Source organism: Hemitrygon akajei, chromosome 24 (genome assembly GCF_048418815.1).
Source record: "Hemitrygon akajei chromosome 24, sHemAka1.3, whole genome shotgun sequence".
Taxonomy (NCBI): domain Eukaryota; kingdom Metazoa; phylum Chordata; class Chondrichthyes; order Myliobatiformes; family Dasyatidae; genus Hemitrygon; species Hemitrygon akajei.
In genome coordinates this window covers 15,881,981-15,907,329 of record NC_133147.1, presented here as the reverse complement: position 1 = coordinate 15,907,329, position 25,349 = coordinate 15,881,981, and positions in this window count along the sequence as shown.

The window sequence follows — 25,349 nt, the reverse complement described above, 5'->3', positions numbered from 1 at the left end:
AGAGTAAGAATTTCAGGTTGTATACTGTATACAATCTCTGATAGTAAATTGAAGCATTGAATCATTCTTGGTTGAATGAACAAGTTTTCTATAGGAACCCCTTTGTCATTGGACGACCAAGGCATGTATCTTATGATGACCTCTCAACCGGACTCACTGGGTATCCACCATCCTTCAGTGTTGTGTCTGGGTGACACGGTAGTGTAGTGGTTAGCACAACGCCTTACAGTGCCGGTGACCAGGGTTCAATTCCCGCCGCTGTGTGGAAGGAGTCTGTACATTCTCCCTGTGATTGCGTGAGTTTCCACTGGGTGCTCCGTTACCTCCCACAGATCAAAGATGCACCAGTTGGTAGGTTAATTGGTCATTGTAAATTGTCCTGTGATTAGGTGAGGGTTATATTGGGCGTTAATGAGTGACACTGCTCAAAGGGCAGGAAGGAAGGGCTTGCTGTGCGCTGTATTGCCGTATCTCAATAAACAAAGCTGTTCCGGGTGCGTTAATCCAACGGGAGAAGGGGGTGGGGGGGCGTGGGAAAGAAATGCAGATTGGAAAGTTGGGGAGGTTGAAGATTGGAAGATTTAGGGGGTTGTGGATACTGGATTTCCTATGGAAAGGGCTGGAAGTTAGGTTGAGATTCTGCACCTCTCCACAATGGTCCCTGCTTGGTAGATTAGAGCCTGCCAGAACTGCTGATTGGTGGAATCAGGTTTTGCTGATCTGGGGATGCAGTTATCTAATCAGCCAATCATGCATAAAAGCATGCAGGCAGGGTCAAGAGGTTCATTTCCTGTTTCAACCAAACATCAGAATGGGGAACGAATGTGATCTAAGTGACACTGACTGTGGAATGATTGTTGGTGCCAGATGGGGTGGTTTGAGTATCTCCGAAACTGCCGATCTCCTGAGATTTTCATGTGCAACAGTTGCTAGAGTTTACGGAGAATGGTGCAAGAAACAAGAAGTATCTAGTGAGTGGCAGTTCTGTGGGCAAAAAATGCCCACATTTTTGCTTTTTTAATGAGAGAAGTCAGAGGAGAATGGCCAAACTGCAAGGTGACAGTAACTCAAATAACCATTCGTTACAACAGTGGTGTTACAGAAGAGCATCGAATGCACAACACATCAAACGTTAAAGTGGTTGGGCTACAGCAGCAGAAGACCATGAACATACACTCAGTGGCCACCTTATTAGGGACAGAAGGCTTCTGACATAGTGGCCAAGCTATTACATGGTGTATCAAGGTTAAAAGAAAGGTAAATAATACAGAATTAAGTGTAATAGCCAAAGAGAAAATGCATAATTGGTAAACAGTAAGATGCAAGATCATAATGAGGTCAGTTATGGGGTCAAGAGTCCATCCTATCATTGTAGGGAACAAGTCAATAGTCTATTAACAGCTGGACAGATTTTGAGAAGCTTCAAACAAATTGGTCATCAACACCATCATCATTATGTGCCATGGCATATGACATCATCATAATGTGCCGTGTTGTATGACATAGACGATCATGGTCTTTCCACGGTTTTGAGCCATGATCTCAAAATGGCAGTGCAGGCTCGAAGGGCCGAATGGTCTACTTCTGCACTTATTGTCTATTGTTCTGGGCAAATTTTGCTACAGAAGCGATTTGCCATTGCCTTTTTCTGGGCAGTGTCTTTACAAGACAGGTGATCCCAGCCGTTATCAATACTCTTTAGAGATTGTCTGCCTGGCATTATTACCAGGTCTTGTGATGTTCACCAGCTGCTCATACGGTCTTCCACCTGCTCCCATGGCTTCACGTGGCCTTGAATGAGGGGGCTAAACAGATGCTACACCTTGCCCAATGTTGACATGCAGGCTAGTAGAGGGAAGGAGCGCCTTACACCTCTTTTGGTGGAGACGCATCTCCTTCCCGCCACCCAGAACAAATTAGTATAGAACGGAAACAAAAAGAAATGCAGTGAAGACTGCACAAGCCAAGCACTCGAAGGGTTAACCACACAGGAAAGAATAAACCTTCCTTTGTTTCAAACATCACAGAGAACTGTGAGCATGACACTGGGCATTTACTATGCAGCAGAAAACCTTGGAGATGACTTTGCCTTTATTAATGAGGAGATAATTCACAGCATACAGAGGTAAAACCTGCTCCTGTTTCAGCCTGAGCCATGGGCACAAGTCAGTGATAATCAACCTGATTCTGGTTCTGATTCAAATTGTGTCCCTAATTGTGACCAATGCAATCTTAACACCGCCTACTGAAATTCTCTCTCACAAACTCACACATGGCAGCTCCTAAAATAAGGATATTCATTGGGATTTTTCCTGTCCCTGGTTAACAGTCAACAGCATCACAATATGCTGTATTGTGTGACGTGAGCGATCATGATCTACTTGACCGTGATTGTTCTTGGCAAATTTTGCTACAGAAGCGATTTGCCATTGCCTTTTTCTGGGCAGTGTCTTTACAAGACAGGTGATCCCATCCTTTATTAATACTCTTCAGAGATCGTCTGCCTAGCGTTAGTGGTCGCATAACCAGGACTTGTGATATGCACCAGTTGCTCATATGACCAACAACCACCTGCTCTCATGGCTTCATGTGACCCTGATCGAGGCGTTAAGCAGGTGCTACACCTTGCTCACGGGTGACCCGCAGGCTAGCGGAGGGAAAAAGTGCCTTACATCTTCTTTCATAGAGACGTATCTCCACCCCACCACCCTGATCAACAGTGCACCATTGAAAAAGTAATAAAGAGGAGTATTTCTTTACTAAAACATATGAAGAAGCCACTTGGCCCAACAAATCAATGTCCACTCTCGAGAAAAGCCAACCAATTCTTTTTATTCATTTATTTACCTGTAAGCTATTTTTTCTCACAAGCCCGCCAACTTCTCCCAGATTCTCCATCCATATACTTACATTAGGGTTAGCTGGGAGTCAATTCGCCTGCTGAACAGCACATCCTTGGGAGTTTGGAGGAATCTGGAGCACCTGGCAGAAACCCTGAGAGAACTTGCAAACTCCACACAGACAGTACCAGCAATCAGATTCACACCTGTATCGCTGGGACCGTGAGACAGCAACACTACCTGCCGCACTCCTGTTCAACTTACAGAATCTAAATCAGAATCAGGTTTAACATCACTGGCATATGTCAAGAAATTTGTTGTCTATGCAGCAGCAGTATAATGCAATGCAAAATAACAGAAAAAACTGTGAATTACAGTAAGTAAATATATACTAAATAGTTAAATTAAATAAGGACTGCAAAAATAGAAATAAAAAAAGTAGTGAGGTAGTGTTAATACAAACAAAAGAAGATCTGCAGATGCTGGAAATCCAAGCAACACGTACAAAATGCTGGAGGAACTCAGCACGCCAGGCAGTATCTGTATTCAGGGATTCATCTTTGAATCTGGATGAGTATGCTGCAGTTGTTACTGACTTCGTTAAAACCTGTGTGGATGAGTGTGTGCCTACAAAGACTTGCTGTACATTCCCAAACCAACAGTCGTGGATGAACCGGGAGGTACCTCGCCTGCTGAAGGCTAGATCTGTGGCATTCAAGTCTGGCGACCCAGGCCTGTACCAGAAAACCAGGTATGATTTGTGGAGGGCTATTTCAAGGGCGAAGAGGCAATTTTGAATGAGGTTGAGGTGACATTGGATGGACGGCAACTCTGGCAGGGTTTGCAAGACATTTCTTCCTACAAAGCGAAACCCAATAGCATGAATGGCAGCGATGCTTCACTACCAGATGAACTCAACAGCTTCTTTGCACGCTTTGAAAGGGAGAACACAACTACAGCTGTGAAGATCCCCGCTGCACCTCATGACTCTGTGATCTCTGTCTCAGAGGCCGATGTTAGGCTGTCTTTAAAGAGAATGAACCCTCGCAAGGCGAAAAGTCCAGATGGAGTACATCGTAAGGCTCTGAAAACCTGTGCTAATCAACTAGCGGGAGTATTCAATTATATTTTCAACCTTTCACTGCTACGGGCAGAAGTTCCCACCTGCTTCAAAAAGGCAATGATTACAGCAGTGCCTAAGAAGAATAATATGAGCTGCCTTAATGACTGTCACCAGGTACAACTCACATCTACGGTGATGAAATGCTTTGGGCGGTTGGTCATGACTAGACCAAAGTCCTGCCTCAGCAAGGACCTGGACCCATTGCAATTTGCCTATCGCCACAATAGGTCAACGGCAGACGCAATCTCAATGGCTCTCCGCAGGGCTTTAGACCATCTAGATAACACAAACTCCTACGTCAAGATGCTCTTCATCGACTATAGCTCAGCATTTAATACCATTATTCCCACAATCCTGATTGAGAAGTTACAGAACCTGGACCTCTGTACCTCCCTCTGCAATTTGGATCCTTCCTAAACAAAAGACCACAATCTGTGAGGATTGGTGATAACATCTCCTCCTCACTGATGATCAACACTGTTGCATCTCAGGGGTGTGTGCTCAGCCCACTGCTCTGCTCTCTCTATACACATGACTGTGCGGCTAGGCACAGCTCAAATACCATCTATAAATTTGCTGAGGATACAACCATTGCTGGTAGAATCTCAGGTGGTGACGAGAGGGTGTACAGGAGTGAGGTATGCCAAGTAGTGGAATAGTGCCGCAGCAACAACTTGGCACTCAATGTCAGTAAGACTAAAGAGCTGATTGTGGACTTCAGGAAGGGTAAGACAAAGGAACACATACCAATCCTCATAAAGGGATCAGAAGTGGAGAGAGTGAGCTATTTCAAGTTCCTGGGTGTCAAGATCTCTGAGGCTTTAACCTGGTCCCAACATATTGATGCAGTTATAAAGAAGGCAAGACAGCGGCTATATTTCATTAGGAGCTTGAAGAGATTTGGCATGTCAACAAAGACACTCAAAAACTTCTATAGATGTACCATGGAGAGCAGTTTAACAGGCTGCATCACTGTCCGGTATGGGGAGGAGCGAAAGAAGCTGCAGAAGGTTGTAAATCTAGTCAGCTCCATCTTGGGCACTAGCCTACGAAGTACCCAGGACATCTTTAGGGAGTGCTGTCTCAGAAAGGCAACGTCCATTATTGAGGTCCTCCAGCACCCAGGGCATGCCCTTTTCTCACTGTTACCATCAGGTAGGAGGTACAGAAGCCTGAAGGCTCACACTCAGTGATTCAGCTGCCCCTTGCTGAGGCAGGACTTTGGTCTAGTCAGGACCAACCTCTCAAAGCATTTCATCACTGTCGATGTGAGTGCTACTGGGCGATTGTCATTAAGGCAGCCCACATTCTTCTTAGGCACTGGAAGAATTGTTTCCTTTTTGAAGCAAGTGGGAACTTCCACCCATAACAGTGAGAGATTGAAAATGTCCTCGAGTACTCCTGCTAGTTGGTGGTTTTCAGAGCCTTACCAGGTACTCCATCGGGACCTTCCGCATTGTGAGAGTTCACTCTCTTTAAAGACAGCCTAACATTGGCCTCTAAGACGGAGATCACAGGGTCAGCAGGTGCAGCAGGGATCTCCACAGTTGTAGTGTGACACTAACTCACTTTTTAAAAAATATAGTATTTCTGTTTTATTGCACGCTTTCTAATCTATTCAATATACATATACAGTAATTGATTTACTTATTTATTATTATTATTTTTTCTTCTATATTATGTATTGCATTGAACTGCTGCTGTTAAGTTAACAAATATCACATCACATGCCGGTGATAATAAACCTGATTCTGATGAAGGGTCTCAGTCTGAAACGTAGACTGTACTCTTTTGCATAGATGCTGCCTGTTGTGTGTGTTGTGTGGTAGTGTTCATGGGTTCAATGTCTATTCGGAAATCGGATGGCAGGGGGGAAGAAGCTGTTCCTGAATCGTTGAGTGTGTGCCTTTAGGCTCCTGTACGTCCTCCCTGATGGTAACAATGGCATGTCCTGGGTGGCGGGGGTCCTTAGTGATGGACGTTGCCTTTTTGAGGCATTGCTCCTTGAAGATGTCCTGGTTACTATGGAGGCTAGTGCCCATGATGGAGCTGAATAAGTTTACAACTCTTTGCAGTTGCCTCTGCCCTCCATACTAGACAGTGATGCAGCCTGTTAAAACGATGTTCATGGTACATCTGCAGAAATCTGCGAGTGTATTTGGTGACGTACCAAATCTCAAACTCCTAATGAAATATAACCACCATCGTGCCTTCTTTATAGTTGCATCAAAATGTTGGGTCCAGGTTAGGTCCTCAGAGATATTGACACCCAGGAGCTATGAGGGATGGTGTGTGTTCCCTCGTCTTACCCTTTCTGAAGTCCACAACCAGTTCTTTAGTCTTACTGACAATGAGTGCAAGGTTGTTGCTGCGACACCACTCGACTGGCTGATCTATCTCGCTCCTGTACGCCCTCTCGTCACCACCTGAAACTCTGCCAACAATGGCTGTGTCGTCAGCAAATTTATAGATGCCGCTCAGCCACCCAGGGCTGGAAAAAAAAGACTGAATTTCTAATGACTGATTTTCCTGTCATACTTTGACAGAGGTAATATTCTAGAATAGGGCACGTGAATTATATCAGTGGTGGACACAACTCAGCACATGTCAGAAAGTAGCCTCCACTCCACGAACTCTGCCTACACTCTTCTCTACTTCAGTAAAGCCACTAAGATAATCAAACCCCCCCCCCCACCCATGCTGGACATTCTCTCTTCTTCCCTCTCCCATCGGGCAGAAGATACAAAAACCTGAAAGCATTTACCACCAGGCTCAAGGACAACTTCCACCCCGCTGTTACAGAGTATAAAATAGTTCTCCAGTACAATAAGATGGATTCTGGATCTCACAACCGTTGTGCCACACCGATAGTTTTTGGGACCGTCTGGTGAAGGAAGCCATTGAACTAAAAGTAGAAGGAAAGAATTTTAACAAAGACAAAGGTCTCACCCTAAGTAAGAACTGGAATCCGATTGTTAACAAGGTGGGTCAGCAGAAAACTGATTGGTTGAGGACTAACCAATCAGGAGGGTCGGATGATGGAGGCATAAATACCACCGGCCGGACATGCTTAGGCATCGTCCCTGATGAAGGCGGTAGAGTTTGTCATTGAAATGTCGGTTAAAATTGATGCCTGTACCCAGCTGGAAGCCCGAGAAGAGTTTATTCATCGTATCCGCTGGGAAAGCACCAGATCCAGGGTTAAATCGGGGATTGAATAGGCTTTTCCGGCCCTTTGAGCTGCGCTGACCAGCAATCCCTCGATTTAACCCTAGCCTAATCACGGGACAATTTTACGAGGACCAGTTAACCTACTAACCAGTATACCTTTGGATTGTGGGAGGGGTCCAGAGCACCTGGTGCCGACACAGGGAGAACGTATAGGATAATGTAATTGGTGGGAACGTATAGGATAATGTAATTGGTGGGAATGTATAGGAACATAATTGGTGGGAACGTATAGGATAATGTAATTGGTGGGAATGTACGTAATCACACAACCACCAACATTGAGTTAGGGGTCACTTTAAGAGACTGGTCTGATGCAATAACATAATTACATAAAAGACTTTTAGATTCAGATTCAGATTCAGATTCAGTTTATTGTCATTTAGAAACCACAAATGCAATGCAGTTAAAAAATGAGACAACGTTCCTCCAGAATGATATCACAAAAGCACACGACAAAACAGACTACACCAGAAAATCCACATAACGTTTGGCAATCTCCAAATCCAGAGCCCGGAGAGGCTGCTGCGTATTAATATCGCGCTACTGTCTTAGTGTGTTCCCCAGAAAGGAGCTCCAATCCCACCAGACAAACAAGACCAAAAACTAAAGTTACAAGACCCGCACAAAACCACATAGTTACAACATATAGTTACAACAGTGCAAACAATAGCATAATTGATAAAAAACAGACTATGGGCACAGTAAAAATAGTCCAAAGATGTTAAAGGTCTATAAGTTCAAAAGAGATCACCACACAGTTTCCACAAGTCCTCAGGGTCCCGACAGACTCGCCATCCCACGCTGGCGGCAGAAGGGAATACCCCCACTATGGACTTCCACGGTGCCGTCTGACTCAGCTTCGCAGACGCAGCACACAGTGAAAGCTCCGTCGAACCCAGCCTCGCAGACACAGCACACACCGAAAGCGACCTGACCGCAGCGGACTCTGAGTCCGTCGAACCTCCGAGCCGACGACCATCCCCTCCGGCACAGCTTCTCCGAGCACCATCCTCTGCCGAGCGTATTAAGACGGCCCCACCAACGGCCATCGGCAACGCGACCCCGATGACTGGGGGCCTGTTCTTCCCAGCAGAGTCCTGGACCTCACAGCAGCAGCAGCAACGAAGAAGGTCTTCCTGGAGATTTCCTGATGTTCCTCCGTGCTCCCACGTCCGTTTTCAATCGATTATGATCGCGCACGGCACCCCACTTCACAAATAACAGATAATCAGCTCCGGAGTGGCCGCTGCAAGCTGCGTCGCGCCGCCATTTTTTAGCTTTATATTCAGGATTTGGAGTTCAATAAACGTGGTGCTGTGATTCTTTTTCTTAAATTTAAGATGCCTCACATCATCTTATTTGCGAAATCCTAAAGACGTACAAACTCCCAGCAGGCAGCAACGGGAATTGAACCCGGGTTGCTGGTACTGTAAAGCGTTCTGCTAACCACTACGCTACCGTGCTGCCCCTTTCTGGAGAAGCTCCAAAAACCGCAGCTTTCTGTCGCATTGGAAGACAGAAGCCACTGGATCAAAGGGTGATGCAAGAGGGAAGAAGAACATGAAGTCCTGGAGAACTGAAGAGTGGTTCAAACTCACAGCTTGCCTGTGGCATCTGATACATCTGTGTTGTGGTTGAGAACCTTAATTAAGATATAAGATTTTCAATTGGGCATGCATTAAATTTTAATTGTGGCTGCAATAACAAAAGGTACACATAGGAAAGAAAAGAAGACAACAGCAGTAGTCCCGCTGTTTGTCACGAACTCACCAATAGGATATTTTAAACTCACATCAGTATGGCAGACCTGTTTTTGCATGCAGGCATCCAATTCTTTGTCAGTGCCTGAATGTATTTAATAATGGCATTGGCAACAATTAACTAAAGAGAGGCTTTTAATAGAAAACGCTGTAATGATAAATGACAGGGAGATGATAAGACAGCAACAACATGACAAGAATTTAATGCAATGGTTGGCATTTATCACTCTGTCAGTCAAAAGGTGCTTCTGCCAGTTTTTTTAAGTGTGTCGCACCAGACAGTCAGCTGTTCTTGGCTGACGCGTGGTGTCAGGCTCGGTCTCCTTTCGGATTAACCGGGTCACGATATGAACGTTCCTGACTCGACCCTTGTTTTTTTTTTTTACAAGGCCGAGTGGCTAGCTCGGCGCTCGACCCGGCACGTGCTTGACTTGGATTGGAACTCGGGAGCCTTCGCTCCGGAGTCCGGCGCCGATGCCATTGCGCCGCCAGCTTCCGCCATGCTGGTCATCGAAGGGACGGGCCAGCTCTTTCCCGTTGGTTGCCGTGTGCGCCGCAGCGTTGGTGTCCAGTTTCAAAGGTTCATTTATTATCAAAGTTCGTATGCAGTACACAACTCTGAGATTCGTCTTCTCCAGATGGCCACGAAACAAAGAAAAACCATGCAAGTCATTCAAAGGAAAACATCAGCCCACTGTCCCACTTCGAGTGCCTCAGGGGCTCTCCTTCACCTCCGGGCACTGAGGTTGTGACCATGCTGAGGAACTATTGGGAAAATGATGAGGCCTCCATCGGTCAGGGTCGACCACGGATGTTGTGTCCTAGCTGTCCAGAAACATAAGCCAGGGCAGTATGATACGGAGAGTGAGCTGTTCCCCGTCAAAGCTGCCCCTCTCCACACATCTGATAAACCCAAAGGATCTGCAGAGGCCAACACAGTTTGGCTCCAGCAGCATCGCACGTGTTGAATTCAACGTGGGACTGCCTTCGAGACTCCAACTCCAAATATTTCCCTCCGGATTTACTCCCAAAGCCTTCCCCATGAGTGGGCATAGCCCCAAGGCAGCGGAGGTTTGAAATCAGAACTTTCCTTCTCCTAGGTGGGCTGCCAGCTGGGGAACGTATGCTGCAGATACAGGAGGCCCCACAGGCACTCTTAGCAAAGTATCTGCTTGCTGAATGTTTAGTTTTGTACTTGTGTAACTTGGGGAAACTTAATGAGGCACCTGTTGAGGTTGAAGTGCTACTGAATGTTTGGTGTCGTAGGTTTTGGGACTTAATGTGGCTTAGATGTTTGGTCGAATGTTTTACTGTTTGTAAGTAAATGGATAATGTGCTTATATGTAATTTCACTTAGCAAGCCCGTGACCCTGCTTCATCGTAACATACTGTCACATTAATAGAGCATCACTGTTTAATGATACAGTGATTAGCACTGTACCTGATTCCACACAACCACATCAATGGATCATCTCTTCACTGCCCCAGTACCAACATTCCCCCTACAGTGTGCATGTGGATGGATCTTTTGCTACTGGGGAACAAAGGAATTTAAACTGCGCAGAACAGGTTGTCACCCTCTACCTCATTGGCATGTTCAGTATATTTCACGATCGTACACAATCACGTTTCTTTTCCCGGTGTCTGGCGCGGACTGTGCTGACAACATGGAGTTTGCGATGATTTGTCTGCAGATTTTAGAACTGGCTTATTTATACTTATTTATACGACGTTGCGTCCAGATATAATCGTCTGGTCTGACACCAGTAGAGAAGTGGTTATTGGTGAACTCACAGTCCCGTGGAAGACAACATCGATGAAGCCCATGAGCGCAAGTTAACCGAGTATGCAGAATTGAGATCAGAGTGCAGAGACAGAGGGTGGAAGGTCTCATGCTATCCATTCGAAGTAGGGTGCCATGGCTTTATTGCGTTCACTTTCCAGAAGTGACTGCGTGACCTTGGCTTCACTAGAAGAGAGATCAAGTCAACCAGCAGGGCTGTCGCTGAGGCAGCAGAGGCAGGATCAGCATGGGTGTGGACCATGTACGTCCAGAGGGGCAGATACTCGGACAGTGTATCCATCTTTTGCAAACTCTTCAGTAGCTGCGTAGATGGTCACTTCCATCCAACTATGTGTTGGATGGAAGTGACCAACAACTCTGAGAGAGGCAGATGCCAAGTTGTTAAGCTGATCAGTGGGAGGTGGTGCTTTCACACTGCTGGTCCACCACCTCGAGGGAGTCTTGATCATAAGCGGGCCGAAACTCCTGAAGACAGGTAGCAGATCAACTGATGATCCCACTGATGATAGCACAGGTCAGTTACCATCTTAGTCCACGTGTATTTTCAATTCAATTCTACTGTTTTCAATTCAAGAAATTATTTGGTGCATCACTGGACAAAACCTGCACAGCACAAAATCAAGTCAAGTCAAGTCACTTTTTATTGTCATTTCGACCATAAACTGCTGGTCCAGTACACAGTAAAAATGAAACAACGTTCCTCCAGGACCCTGGTGCTACATGAAACAACACAAAACTGCACTAGACTATGTAAGACAGCACAAGGCTACACTAGACTACGTGAAACAACATCAAAACTGCACGAGACTACAGACCTGCACAGGACTACATAAAGTGCAAAAAACAGTGCAGGGCAGTACAATAATTAATAAACAAGACAATAGGCAGAGTAGAGGACAAATTTCAATATAATATAATATATGATGTAGATGTCAGTCTAGACTCTGGGTATTGAGGAGTCTGATGGCTTGGGGGAAGAAACTGTTGCACAGTCTGATCGTGAGAGCCCGAATGCTTCGGTACCTTTTGCCAGATGGCAGGAGGGAGAAGAGTTTGTGTGAGGGGTGCGTGGGGTCCTTCACAATACTGTTAGCTTTGTGGGTGCAGCGTGTGGTGTAAATGTCCGTGATGGCGGGAAGAGAGACCCCGATGATCTTCTCAGCTGACCTCACTATCTGCTGCAGGGTCTTGCGATCCGAGACGGTGCAATTCCCGAACCAGGCAGTGATGCAGCTGCTCAGGATGCTCTCAATACAACCCCTGTAGAATGTGATAAGGATGGGGGGGGGGGGGGGTGGGAGATGGACTTTTCTCAGCCTTCGCAGAAAGTAGAGACGCTGCTGGGCTTTCTTGGCTGTGGAGCTGGTGTTGAGGGACCAGGTGAGATTCTCTGCCAGGTGAACACCAAGAAATTTGGTTCACCAAGAAATCTTCAGCACACACTGGTCATTACAAATTAGAGGGAACTCTGCTCAGTACATAGACACTGAGTGGCTGCCCCCCCAGGGTCAGGATCCACTCTTCAGCGAGAACATGGAGGTGGCATGGTAGTGTAGTGGTTAGCACAACGCCTTACAGCACCAGCGACCCGGGTTCAATTCCCGCCGCTGCCTGTAAAGAGTTTGTATGTTCTCTCCGTGACCATGTGGGTTTCCTCCGGGTGCTCTGGTTTCCTCCCACAGTCCAACGATATACCGGTTGGTAGGTTCGAAGTTCAAAGTACATTTATTATCGAAGTACGTATACATTATACCTTGAGATTCGTCTCCTTACAGGCAACCACAGAGCAAAGAAACCCAAAAGAACCCATAATAAGAACTCTGTCGAGCACCCAATGTGCAGAGAAAAAAAACAGATCTTGCAAACAATAAAGGCAAGCAAATAGCGTTCTGAAGTCTTGTCCACAGACCATTAGTTCAGCACAGAGCTATGTAGCAAGCTGAGCTGCCCAGTCCCTCACCTCACGTCCTGACACCCTGACCTTTTCAATTTGGCCCTGCGCCTAAATCATCCAAAGATCAGATTCAGTCACTTCAATACGCTCTGGGCCTGGACATCGGAGCCTCCATTCGGCCTGTACCCAGCCTTTCCAATTCGACCTGGTGCTTTAAATCGATCGGACCTCGGGCCTTCCTCTCTCTTGGCGACGGGCCCACTGCCTCGCCTTGGTTCTGCCACATCGGACTGCCTCCAAGTCCAAAGGGAAGTTACAGCTTGCGGTAATCATTTTCCAGAAAAAGAGCGACTAACAAAGTATGTAGCCATTTTCCTTGTTTCATTGGCCACCAGCCAGAAGTTGCTGAGATTCACCAGCACCATCTTAAACCGGAAGAGGGTCAATTGGTCATTGTAACTTGTCCCGTGATCAGGCCAGGGTTGCTGAGGGCATAGTTTGAAGGGCTGGAAGGGCCTATTTCATGCTGTATCTCAGTAAATAAAATAAATAAGACATGTAGATCAACGCTCCAGTGAATCCCCGATAGAGGTGTCTCCCTCTGAGTGAGACATGAAACCGGGTCTCCTCCACTATCTCAGTCAGCAATGAGAGATCCCATTGGAGCATTCCGACAAGGAGTCAACAGTACTGACAAAACCAGGCCCAAAGATTATTGCATTGTTGTTTGTGGGAGCTTGCTGTGCTCTGTCCCGGCTTCGACAAAATAAAGGCTGCACTCAGGAATCACTTTATGGGTATAAAGCACTTTCCGATGACCTTAATCACCCTGCTTTATCCCCAGACTTCACAGTGGAAGGTGATGTAATGTAGAGACTTTATACAGCACAGGTAAGGCCTCACTTTGAGTACACTGGTAAGGCCTCACTTTGAGTATTGTGAGCAATTCTGGGCTCCTCATCTGAGAAAGGATGTTCGGACATTGGAAAGGGTTCAAAGAAGGCCTAGGGAAATGATTCTGGGATAGGAAGGCATCATATGGGAGGAATGAGGGGTGACCTCATTGAAACCGATCAAACGTTGAAAGGCCTCGACTGAGTGGATGTGGAGAGGACGTTTCCTCTGGTGGTGGAATCTAAGACTAGGGGACACCGCCTCAGAATAGAGGGGCATTCCTTTAGAATGAAGATGAGGAGGAATTTCTTTAGCCAGTGTGTGGTGAATTGTGGAATTCATTGCCACAGGCGGCTGTGGAGGCAAAGTCATTGGGTGTATTTAAGGCAGAGGTTGATAGATACTTGATTGGTCAGGGCATGAAGGGATACGGGGAGAAGGCAGGAGATTGGGGCTGAAAGGGAAAGTGGATCAGCCATGCTGGTGGAGCAGACTCGATGGGCCAAATGGCCTAATTCTGCTCCTGTGTCTTATGGTCTTATGGTCCTAAATTCCATTCAATGTTTTAAGAACAGTTCCTTCCCCTCAGCTATCAGATTTCTGAATGGTCGATGAACCATGGACACTACCTCATTCTCTTGCTCTGCTTTTGCACTATTTTATTTATTCTTTATATACTTCTTATTGCAAAGGTTGTTGGGAATGGCGAGGATGGTGCGCCACAGGAAGGGTGTGGAAGAGGTGGCAGAGAAGGAGTGCCAGGGCTGGAGGGTGGCACGGGTGCAGACACACCCAGCCCTACGGACCAGGCAAGGTCCTTTCAATCCAAAGCAGTTGGTTTATTGATCATTACAGAGTGTCTCTCTGGTGCTTCCTGCTCCCTCCCCTCCCCCTTCCCTTTCTCCCCACCATAATTCATCCCTCCCTGCTCCCCTTCCCACTCTCAGTCCACAACAAAGACCCAAATGAGAATCAGGTTTATCATCACTCACATTCGTCATGAAATTTGTTTTCTTTTGCCACAGCAGTACAGTGCAATACATAAAATTACTACAGTACTGTGAAAAAGCCTTATATACAGTATATGTTCCTCAGACCTTTTCCACAGAACTGTATAATAATCTTTTATTTTATGTAATTTTATGTACAGAAAGTTTGAAGTTAATAACTCATCTCCTTCTACCTTAGGCCACAAACTTATCAATCACCCCGATGAGTTATTAACTTCAAACGTTCTGCATAATCACTCAAAGAGTTGAACTGCATGTGCATGAAATGAGAGCTGTATAACTCATCTCCTTCCACCATAGGCCATGAACTTATCAATCACCCCTGCTGTGGACACTTTCTGGAGGTCCAAGATCTGTATGCTCCACGACTGCTGGACTAAGTGTGTAAATGTAGGAGGGGACTATGTTGAAAAATAAATGTGCTAGGTTTTCTAAAATTGACTCTTTCTACCTTAGGCCACAACCTTATCAATCACCCCTCGTTTTACATCGTACTGCTGCCTCAAAATAACAAATTTCACGACTTAAGTCATTGATTTTAATACTGATTCTGAGACTTGATTCTCAGCTTTTTGTATAAAACCTTTCCTAAAATAAACACCTTAAAATAAAATCATTTTTATTTTCTTGGTCTTTACAGCCTCCGAATCAAAATTCTATTTCAGGATGAGCTAAACATTTCCCACATCAAAAGCTTTGAATTACTTTGACAACACCTCCCATATATCTGAGGTTTAAAACATGCTCCCTAGTGGATCCCATTCAAGTCACACACAGCTCTGACTTGGAAATTTATCACAGTTATTTCATAGTCACTGGGTCTAAATCCTGGAATTCCTTTCTTAACAACACAACAAGGGATGCTGTCACTCAGTAACCTACAACAGTAGTTCGAAAAAAGCAATGACTATCAAAATTCTGGACATGGATCTAAGCAACCCTGAGATTCATTTACCTGTGGGCATACTCAGCAAATGTATAGAATAGTAACTATAGCAGGATCAGTGAAAGATCAACCAGAGTGCAGAAGACAACAAACTGTGCAAATGCAAATATAAATAAATAGCAATAGATAACGAGAACATGAGATAATGAGATAAAGAATCCTTAAAGTTAGATCATTGCTTGTACGAACATTCCAGTGATGGGGCAAGTGAGTGTAGTTATCCCCTTTTGTTCAAGAGCCTGATGGCTGAGGGGTAGTAACTGTTCTTGAACCTGGTGGTGCAAGTCCTGGGGCTCTTCAACCTTTTACCCATGATAGACTGGGCAAACTCCACTACCTTTTGTAGGATTTTCCATTTAAAGGCGTTAGTGTTTCCATACAAAGCAGTGATGCAGCCGGTCAACATACTCTCCACCACACACCTATAGAAGTTTGTCTAAGTTTTTGATGTCATACCGAATTTCTGCAGACTCCTAGGGAAGCAAAGGTGCTGCCCGGCCTTCTTCACAATTGCATTTACGTTCTGGTTCCAGGACAGGTCCTCTGAAATAGTAACACCCAGGAATTTAAAGTTGCTAACCTTCTCCATCTCTGACCCTCCGATGAGGACTGGCTCATGGACTTCTGGTTTCCCTCTCCTGAAGTCTACAATCAGTGTGCCTCACGGACACTGAGCAAGAGTTTGTAGTTATGATACCAGTGTGGTGAACTATATATACCTGTCTGGACACGCCCCCCCCCCCCCCCGCTGACTGCTCCTGTGGCTCCTCCCACAGACCCCTGTATAAAGGCGATTGGAGGCGTTGCTCCTCCCTCAGTCTCCAGGATGTTGTGTGGTGGGCTCTTGCTGCTAATCATGGTCTCTTGCAGCTAATAAAAGCCTATCGTTCGCCTCCCGTCTTCGAGAGTTATTGATGAACCAGTCGGCCATAGTCTGAGGGAATATTAGGACGGTAGAATCTTGGTAGGATTGGCCAGATTGAATAAAACACGGCAGGAAGCATTTGCTTAGTAGAAGGATAAAATCATTTATTTTTGTGGGTTTCGGTTTCTCTCTGCTATCAAACTGCTTACATAAATATTCTATTGGAAATCATGTCGAAACACAGAACAGGAACTGCTACACTGTTGTCATGTGTACTGAGATACAGTGAGAAGCTTTAGTTTGTACGCAATCCAGGTGACTTCCTACATAAGAATCAGAATCAGAATCAGAATTAGGTTTAATATCACCGGTATATGTTGAGAAATGTGTTGTTATGCAGCAGCAGTACATTGCAATACTTAAAAATTAAAACTGTGAATTACATTAAGTGTGTATATATATATATATATAAAGGTTTAATAAAATAAATAGTGCAAAAAGAGAAGAAAAGAAGTGCAACATTAAAGGAAGTGGAGAGTTGGTGTTCATGGGTTCAATGTCCATTCAGAAAGTGGATGGCAGAAGGAAAGAAGCTGTTCCTGAATCACTGAGTGTTTGCCTTCGGGCTTCTGTACCTCCTCCCTGATGGTAACAATGAGAAGAGGGCATGACCTGGGTGATGAGGGTTCCTAATGATGGATTCTGCCCTTTTGAGGCATTGTTCAAGTACATTGATGTAGTACGAAGGAGAACACAGAATGCAGAATACTCACTCAGTTACCTCCCGTACCTAATGAAGTGACTACCGTGTGTACATTCGTGATCTTCTGCTGCTGTAGCCCATCCACTTCAAGGATCTACATGTTGTGCATTCAAAGATGCTCTTCTGAACCCCACTCTTGTAACACATGGTTATTTGGGTTACTGTCCCCTTCCTGTCAGCTTGAACCAGTCTGGCCATTCTCCTCTGACCTCTCTCATTAGCAAGCCGTTTTTGCCCACTGATCTGCTGCTCACTGGATGTTGTCTTGGTTTTTCACACCCTTCTCTGTAAACTCTAGAGACTTATAGATAGGCATCCATTAGTCTCGTGAGACCTTGGATTTGCGCCTTGGAAGGTTTCCAGGGCGCAGGCCTGGGCAGGGTTGTATGGGAGACCGGCAGTTGCCCAAGCTGCAAGTCTCCCCTCTCCATGCCACCGATGTTGTCCAAGGGCAGAGCAGTAGACCAATACAGCTTGGCACCGGTGTGGTCGCCGAGCTATGTGTGGTTAAGTGTCTTGCTCAAGGACACAACATGCTGCCTCAGCTGAGGCTCGAACCAGTGACCTTTAGATCACTAGACTGACACCTTATCCACTAGGTCATGCGCCAACATGCTCTAGAGACTGTTGTGTGTGAAAACCACAGGAGACCAACAGTTTCTGAGATACTCAAACCACCCTGTCTGGCACCAGCATTCATCCCACGATCAAAGTCACTTGGATCACATTTGTTCTCCATTCTGACATCTGGTCCAAACAACAACCGAACCTCTTGGCCATGTCGACATGCATTGTGTTGCTGCCGCATGATTGGCTGATTAGGTATTTGCATTAATGAGCGGGTGTACCTAATAAATGGCCACTGAGTGTAGTTCTGAGTCAGCGAGTAGACTAATAAAGGGACCACTACAAAGCCTTCCCTGTGGATAGGTACAGCCGCAAGGCATCAGAGGTTTAAGATTAGAAATTTCCTTCTCCTAGAAGAGCTGCCAACTATGGCTGATGAGCCACATCTGCCTAAAGCGACTGGTTTTAAGGTGCCAGTAACCCACCTTTGCCCCTTCCCCTGTCAGTAGAGACAGTTCCACAAGGCTTATGTGAAGACCAAGAGCAGGACTTGGGTGTCAGAGGCTATTTGAGATGCAGGCCATTGGGAGGATTTAATAGGTAGTGGGAGCTTGCCCCCATTAGCACCCCGGGCTATAAAAACCTTAAGGAACCTGAACAAATAAATAATAAAACACTCACTGAAAGTTTGTTCATAATCAATGAACTTAAACTTGAGGGAAGATATCAGAATCATTTGGAGGATCCTGGAGTAATGTTTCCCATTTAATGCGTCCATTTTTGATGCACAAGAAATTCTAGGCCTTTATGCTGACATCAAATTCAGATTCAAAACATTTTCCCTAATATTCTGCAATTTAAACTTGTTTTTCTTCTTGAATGAAGTGCACCTGTCCAGAATGCACCAGAGCAGGGCCCTGTCTGTCAGCTTCTCAAAGGCATCGCTTCAGCATAAAGGTAAAAGCACAAGGCCATTTGAGAAAGGAACAAAATTAGGCCATTTGGCCCATCATGTCTGCTCTGCCTTTTGATCATGGATCATTTACTTTTCCTCCTCAACTCTGTTCTCCTGACTTCTCCGTGTAACCTTACTAATCAAGAACCTAACAACCTCCCCTTTAAATATACCCAATGATTTGACCTCCATAGCCATTTGTGGCCATGATTCAATCCCACTCTGGCTAAAGACATTCCTTTTCATCTCTGTTGTAAAGAGATATCCTTGTATTTTGGGGATGTGCCTTCTGGTCCTGGACTCTCCCACAACTGGAAACATCTAATCCACATCTGTTCTAAAATATTCCACAGGTTTCAATGAGATCCCCCCCCCCACCCCCATACTTCTAGACTCCAGTGAGTGCAGGCCCCATCTCATCAAGTACTCTGCATACTTTAATTCTTTCACCGCTGGATCGTCTTCAGTATTATGGTCTTGCGTTTACATGCCATTCCTCTCGAGGTGAATGTTCGCATTGCATTTGCCTTCATCACACCAACAACACAACCTGGAAGTTAACCTTTTGGGAATCCTGCACAAGGACACCAAAGTCTCTCTGATTCCTGAATTTTCTCCCCATTCAGAAGATAGACTATACCTTTATTCCTTCTACCAAAGTGTATGACAGTGCACTTCTCCGACACTGTATTCCATCTGCTTTGCCGTTTTCCCAAACTGTCCAAGACCCTCTGAGGACTCCCTGCTTCCTCAGCTACCTGCCCTTTCCATCTATCTTTGTATCATTCACAGACCTGACCACAAAGCCGTCAATTTCATCCATCCAGATCATTGATATATAATGTGAGAAGTAGAGGACCCAACACCAGCCTTAGTGGGCCCGACCTCAAGCTACTCTGGAAATCTACCTCAATCAATTCCTTCTCTCGAGATCCAGTATCAGCCTAATGTTCCCGGTCTACCTGCATAGTGAAATCCCTTCGTGACCTTTGAACCTTTGACATGTCGTTTTCTATCTCCTGGTGTAATTGGCTACTGTTCAGAGGCTTGTATCGATTGTTTAAATGAAAAGTAATGAGTAGGATTCTGCCAGCACTGGACTGTTTACCCATCCAGCTTCTTAACTCTTCTGGAAAGGATTCTACATCTTATGTCACTTCTTTCTAAGGATTTGCTTTCATTTTTTACCAACAGAGCCACCCCCAAAACCTGTGCCAAACTGTCGTCCTTCGGATACAGTGCGTACCCTTGGATGTTAAGCTCTCACTTGTGATCTCCTTTCAACCACGACTCAGTGAGGGACAAAACATGCCTGCCAATTTGCAACTGCACTAAACACGATCATTTATCTTGTTTTGCGTGCTGTGTATATCCAAGTATCACGACGAAATGAGGTGCATTTATGCATTGTAAGGGAGTTTATTAAGCTCGCAGTACAATGACTGCGAAGAAGGAGATGTCCAGATTGTGCTTGCTCTTTAGATTACAAATGAGCTACAGAACGGTGCAAAAGTCTTAGGCACATACTCTATGTGTAGCAGGGGTGCCTTAGACTCTTGAACAGTACTGTAGTAATTTTATGTATTGCACTGTACTATTGCTGCAAAAATGAAACAAGTTTCATGACATATGTGAGTGATGATAAACCTGATTCTGATATGGGTCTCCTTTGTGGACTGAGAGTGGGAATGGGGCAGGGAGAGGGGGATCATAGTTGGGAAAAGGGGAACATAGAACATAGAACAATTCAGCCCACAATGCTATGCCAGCCCTTAAACCCTGCCTCCCATATAACCCTCCACCTTAAATTCCTCCAGAATGTTGGGAAAAATGTTTTGTATCTGAATTTGATGTCAGCATAAGAGCCATAAGAGAGAGGAGAGGGTGGGAAGCACCAGAAAGACATTCTGTAATGATCAATAAACCAACTGATGAATAAACTCTTCTCGGGCTTCCTGCCAAGTACAGATATCGATTTTAACCGATGTTTTGATAACAAACTCTGCCATCTTCATCATATGACGCAGAGTTTGTCATCAAAACGTTGGTAAAAATCAATACCTGTACCCGGCTGGAAGCTCGAGAGGTATTTATTCATCACATACGCAAGGAAAGCACTCAACCCTTTTTCAATAAACTGATGGGCATCAAATAACCTTGCCTGGTGTCTGCACCTGTACCAGCTCCCCCCACCCCAGCACTCCTTCCCTGCCATCAAACTCACACCCCTCCCACTGCGCTCCACCCTCATCATTCCCTGCCAGGTTTACAAACTCGCTTTCCACTCCACGTTGACCAATACAGTGCTGTGCAAAAGTTTTAAGCAAAGATGGCACAAAGTTTGGGGGGGGGGGGTGTTGTGGATAGTCTGGAGGGTTGTCAGAAGTTACAGGGGGACATCGATAGGATAGGGCTGAGAAGTGGCAGATGGAGTTCAACCAAGATAATGGTGAAGTAGTTCATTTTGGTAGATCAAACTTGAAGACAGAATAATGGTAAGATTCTTGGCAGTGTGGAGGATCAGAGAGATCTTGGAGACACTCAAAGCTGCTGCACAGGTTGACAATGTCATTAAGAAGAAGTATGGTGTGTTGGCATTCATCAACCATGGAACTGAGTTCAAGAGCCGAGTGGTAATGTTCCAGCTATATAAGATCTTAGTTGGACCACACATGGAGTACCGTGTTCAGTTCTGGTCACCTCATTACAGGAAGGATGTGGATACTATAGAGAGAGTGCAGAGGAAATTTACAAGGATGTTGCCTGGATTGGAGAGCATGCCTTATAAGAATAGGTTGAGTGAACTCGGCCTTTTCTCCTTGGAGCAACAGAGGGTGAGGAGTGAGCTGATAGAGGTGTATAGAATGATGAGAGGCATTGATCGTGTAGATAGCCAGGGGCTTTTTCTCAAGACTGAAATGGCGAGCACGAGAGGCATAGTTTTAAGGTGCTTGGAAGTACATAGGTACAGGGGGGATATCAGGGGTAGGATTTTTACACAGAGAGTGGCGAGTGCGTGGACTGCACTGTTGGCGACAGTGGTGGAGGCAGATACAATCGGGTCTTTTAAGAGACTCTTGATAGGTACATGGAGCTTAGAAAAATAGAGGGCTATGCAGTAGGGAAATTCTAGGCTGTCTCTAGAGTAGACTACATGGTCAGCACAACCATTGTGGGCCGAAAGACTTGTGATGTGCTGTAGATTTCTATGTTCTATCCCAGCGATATTTACGTGCCTAAGACTGTTGAACAGTACTCTGTATTTCTGAAATTCAGAAGATCTCCATGAATTTTCTTCACATCCTCCTCTGTACTCACAAACCTGACCCGTTTATTAATGTCAACAAATTTAGAAGTATATTTGGAAGCCTCTGTCAAATTATTTTTACAGGTGGCGATTCGCTCAAGCACCTGTCTCTGTGACACCCACAAGTCACAGCCTGCCAACCGGAGAAGGATCCATTTATTCCCACTCTTCGCCTTCTGTCAGGTAATTAATGTTCAATCCATGTATCCCTCATATTTGAAAAGTCTATGAATAAAGTGTACTTTTGGGAAATTGAAGCTAATCTTGCAGCAATCATCATCGGTAGTACATAGATTTTCTAATGCATTGTTACACTGGGAAGTTCCAAATTTAGACATTTCTTTATCTTCTTGATGTCTTGAACTTCCAGTAATTGCCCTTTCCCTCTCTCACCTCATCTACTTACCCGCCCATTTCCTCCCTCTAGTTCTCCTCCCCTTCCCTTTTTTCCTCAGCCTTCTGCCCTCTCCTATCACACCTCCCCTTCTCCAGCCCTTTATCTCTTCACCAATCGACTTCACAGCTCTCTACTTCTCTCCCCCTCCCACTTTCACCTACTATCTTGTACATCTTCTTCCCCTCCCCCACCTTCTTACTCTGATTTCTCATCTCTTTTTCCAAACCTGATGAGGGGTTTCAGCCCAAAATGTCGACTGTTTACTCTTTTCCATAAATGCTGCCTGGCCTGCTGAGTTCCTCCAGCTTTTAGTGCGTATTGTTTTGACTTCCAGCATCTGCAGATTTCCTCTTGTTGGTGATTTATTTATCTTTAATTGTTTGTCCCCCACACCACATACTCTGCGCCAGGGGTGGGGAACCTATGGCACATGTACCCTCGATAGCATACAAAAAAGTATTGTTGGCACGGGGCATACATCGGCATCCCTTGATTCCTTAAACCCCAACCATATTAAAAAGATACATAATGATTATCTTTACTGCTGAATGAAGCCAGAAATAATGTCTTACAAGCTAAGAGCAGTGAGATTTTTCACAGGACATGTCTGGCACTGGCTAGACAGTTGCAAGAACAAGTGTTGCTGGTTGACACGTTTGGAAATCCTCGCAGACCTAGTGCACACATCAGTATTTGGAAAGACCAGTTGGCATTGGCTTCAGACTGCCTCGATTTTTCCTTCTGTTATTTGTATGTGAATAATGACATTCAGTGATAAGTACAGTGAACACTGTACGTAGATTCGTGCCTTCATAAATACTTATTTTTCAACTGCATTTAAAAAAGATTAATGTTAATTATTTTATGTTTTCTAAAATATTCTATTTCAATATGTCACTATTTATTAATAGTAAAGCAATGAATACACATAAATAAGCAACAGGACTCACCCTTTTACTTAAAAAAGTCCATAATTATTGTTACTAATTCAGTAATCAACGATAATATCTGCTCAAAATCATCATAGCAAGAGAGAGAATTTTCAGCACGTTATCGCCAATTTGGGCAGTGACTTGCCTAAGACAATCACCCCTACTGGGGCGGAGGCCGCCAATAGCATCTTTCTGATCTCTGTCTTATTGTACCAGATCCAGGCTCTGCCGGCCCAGTAAGACGTAACACCCAGCAACCTACCTAATCACAGGACAATTTACAATGACCAATTAACCTACTACCTGGTACGTCTTTGGACTGTGGGAGGAAACCAGAGCACCCGGAGGGAACCCACCCACACACACAAACTTTCTTAATGAGGACGCCGGACTTGAACTCCAAACTCCGACGCTCTAAGCTGTACGATCGTCACACTAACTGCTACATTAATGTATAGCCCATCAAAGATTCCTCTTCTACCAGGGATGAGCTCTTTGGAGCTTCATTTGGCGTTTCTATAGCACCAGGTTTTTACAGGATGAGTTTGCTAGCCCCATACCAAACCCTCTTCCCTTCACGACCAGGCTTGGGACTATCTACGGCAGAGTTCAGTTTAGGGACATGGTCTCAGAAAGGTTGGCCACCCCTGCTCAGGGCTGCTGAAGTCCCCAGGACTCCCAACGTCACGGTGAACCCGGAAGCGCGGGCTCCATCTCGTAGCTGCTCAGGCCTCCCAGCTCGTGATCCTTTGAACCCCCGAGCTCACTGTTCAAAGTTAAAAGCAAGTTTTATTATCGAAGTACGTATACGTCACCACAGGCGACCCTGAGATTCATTTTCTCGCAGGCATTTGCGACAGAACAAAGAAATAATTAGAATTAATGAAAAACTACACACTAAGGCTCGCACACAACCAATGTGCAAAAGAAGACAGTCTGTGCAAATACAAATAATGATTGAATGAATAAATAAATAAACAAACAAACAAACAAATAAATAAATACGAAGAACATGATTTGTGAAACTTCAAAGTGAGCCCATTGGTTGTGGAATCAGTTCAGTGTTGAGGTGAATGAAGTTATCCACGATGGTTCAAAAAGATTAATAACTGGTCTGAACTTGGTGGTGTGGGACCTAGGGCTCCTGAACCTCCTTCCCAATGGCAGCAGCAAGAAGGGAAGATGGGCTTAATCTCCAGCCACCACTCCACAACTCCACCCATCAATAACTAGGTGGAGTTCGTCAGTCCCACCAGTCCACCTCATCCCACCAACCCAAACTTTAGCTTGTTGTTCACCACTCGTTCTCGAGTAAGACTATGAGGTCCGGCCAGTGGTGTTGTGATGTGTAAGGAGATTGGACCAACCAGCGCTCAATGATGACAGAGGTGTTGGGATGTTGGCGCATCAGTGGTTTTGGACTTTCAAAATTGCCTCTTCCTCTTCACTTCAGCTCCTCATCTGAATGTGGACGGCTTTTTATCCAGACAGCACAGTGCCTCATGTTCCCCGTGCTAGGTGTCAATGTTGAAACTCTTCAGGGATGTTTCTTTGAGTCTCCTTTTCTGTCCACCATGTGATCATTTAGGGTGGTGGGGTGGAGAAACATCTCCACCAAAGGATTTGTATGGGCGGTCCTTCCCTCCGCTAGCCTGCAGGTCACCCTTGGGCAAGGTGTAGCACCTGCTTAGTTAGCCCCCCTGATCGGGGTCACGTGAAGCCATGGGGGCAGGTGGAGTATGGTGTATATGAGAAGTCCTAGTTCTGTGACCACTGACATCAGGCAGATAATCTCTGAAGAGTATTGATAATGGCTGGGGTCAACCGTCTTGTAAAGACACTGCCCAGAAGAAGGCAGTGGCAAACCACTTCTGTAGAAAAATTTGCCAAGAACAACCATGGTCACCTACGTCATATGACACGGCACATAACGATGATGATGCAGTCATTTGTCCACAGTTGTCTCTCCATAAGGTAGCTGCTTTGGTATTCCTTCTAAACATGAGTACAATCCTGGAGAACAACTCCCTCGATCCGAGGGAGAATCCCTGATTTGTCTTC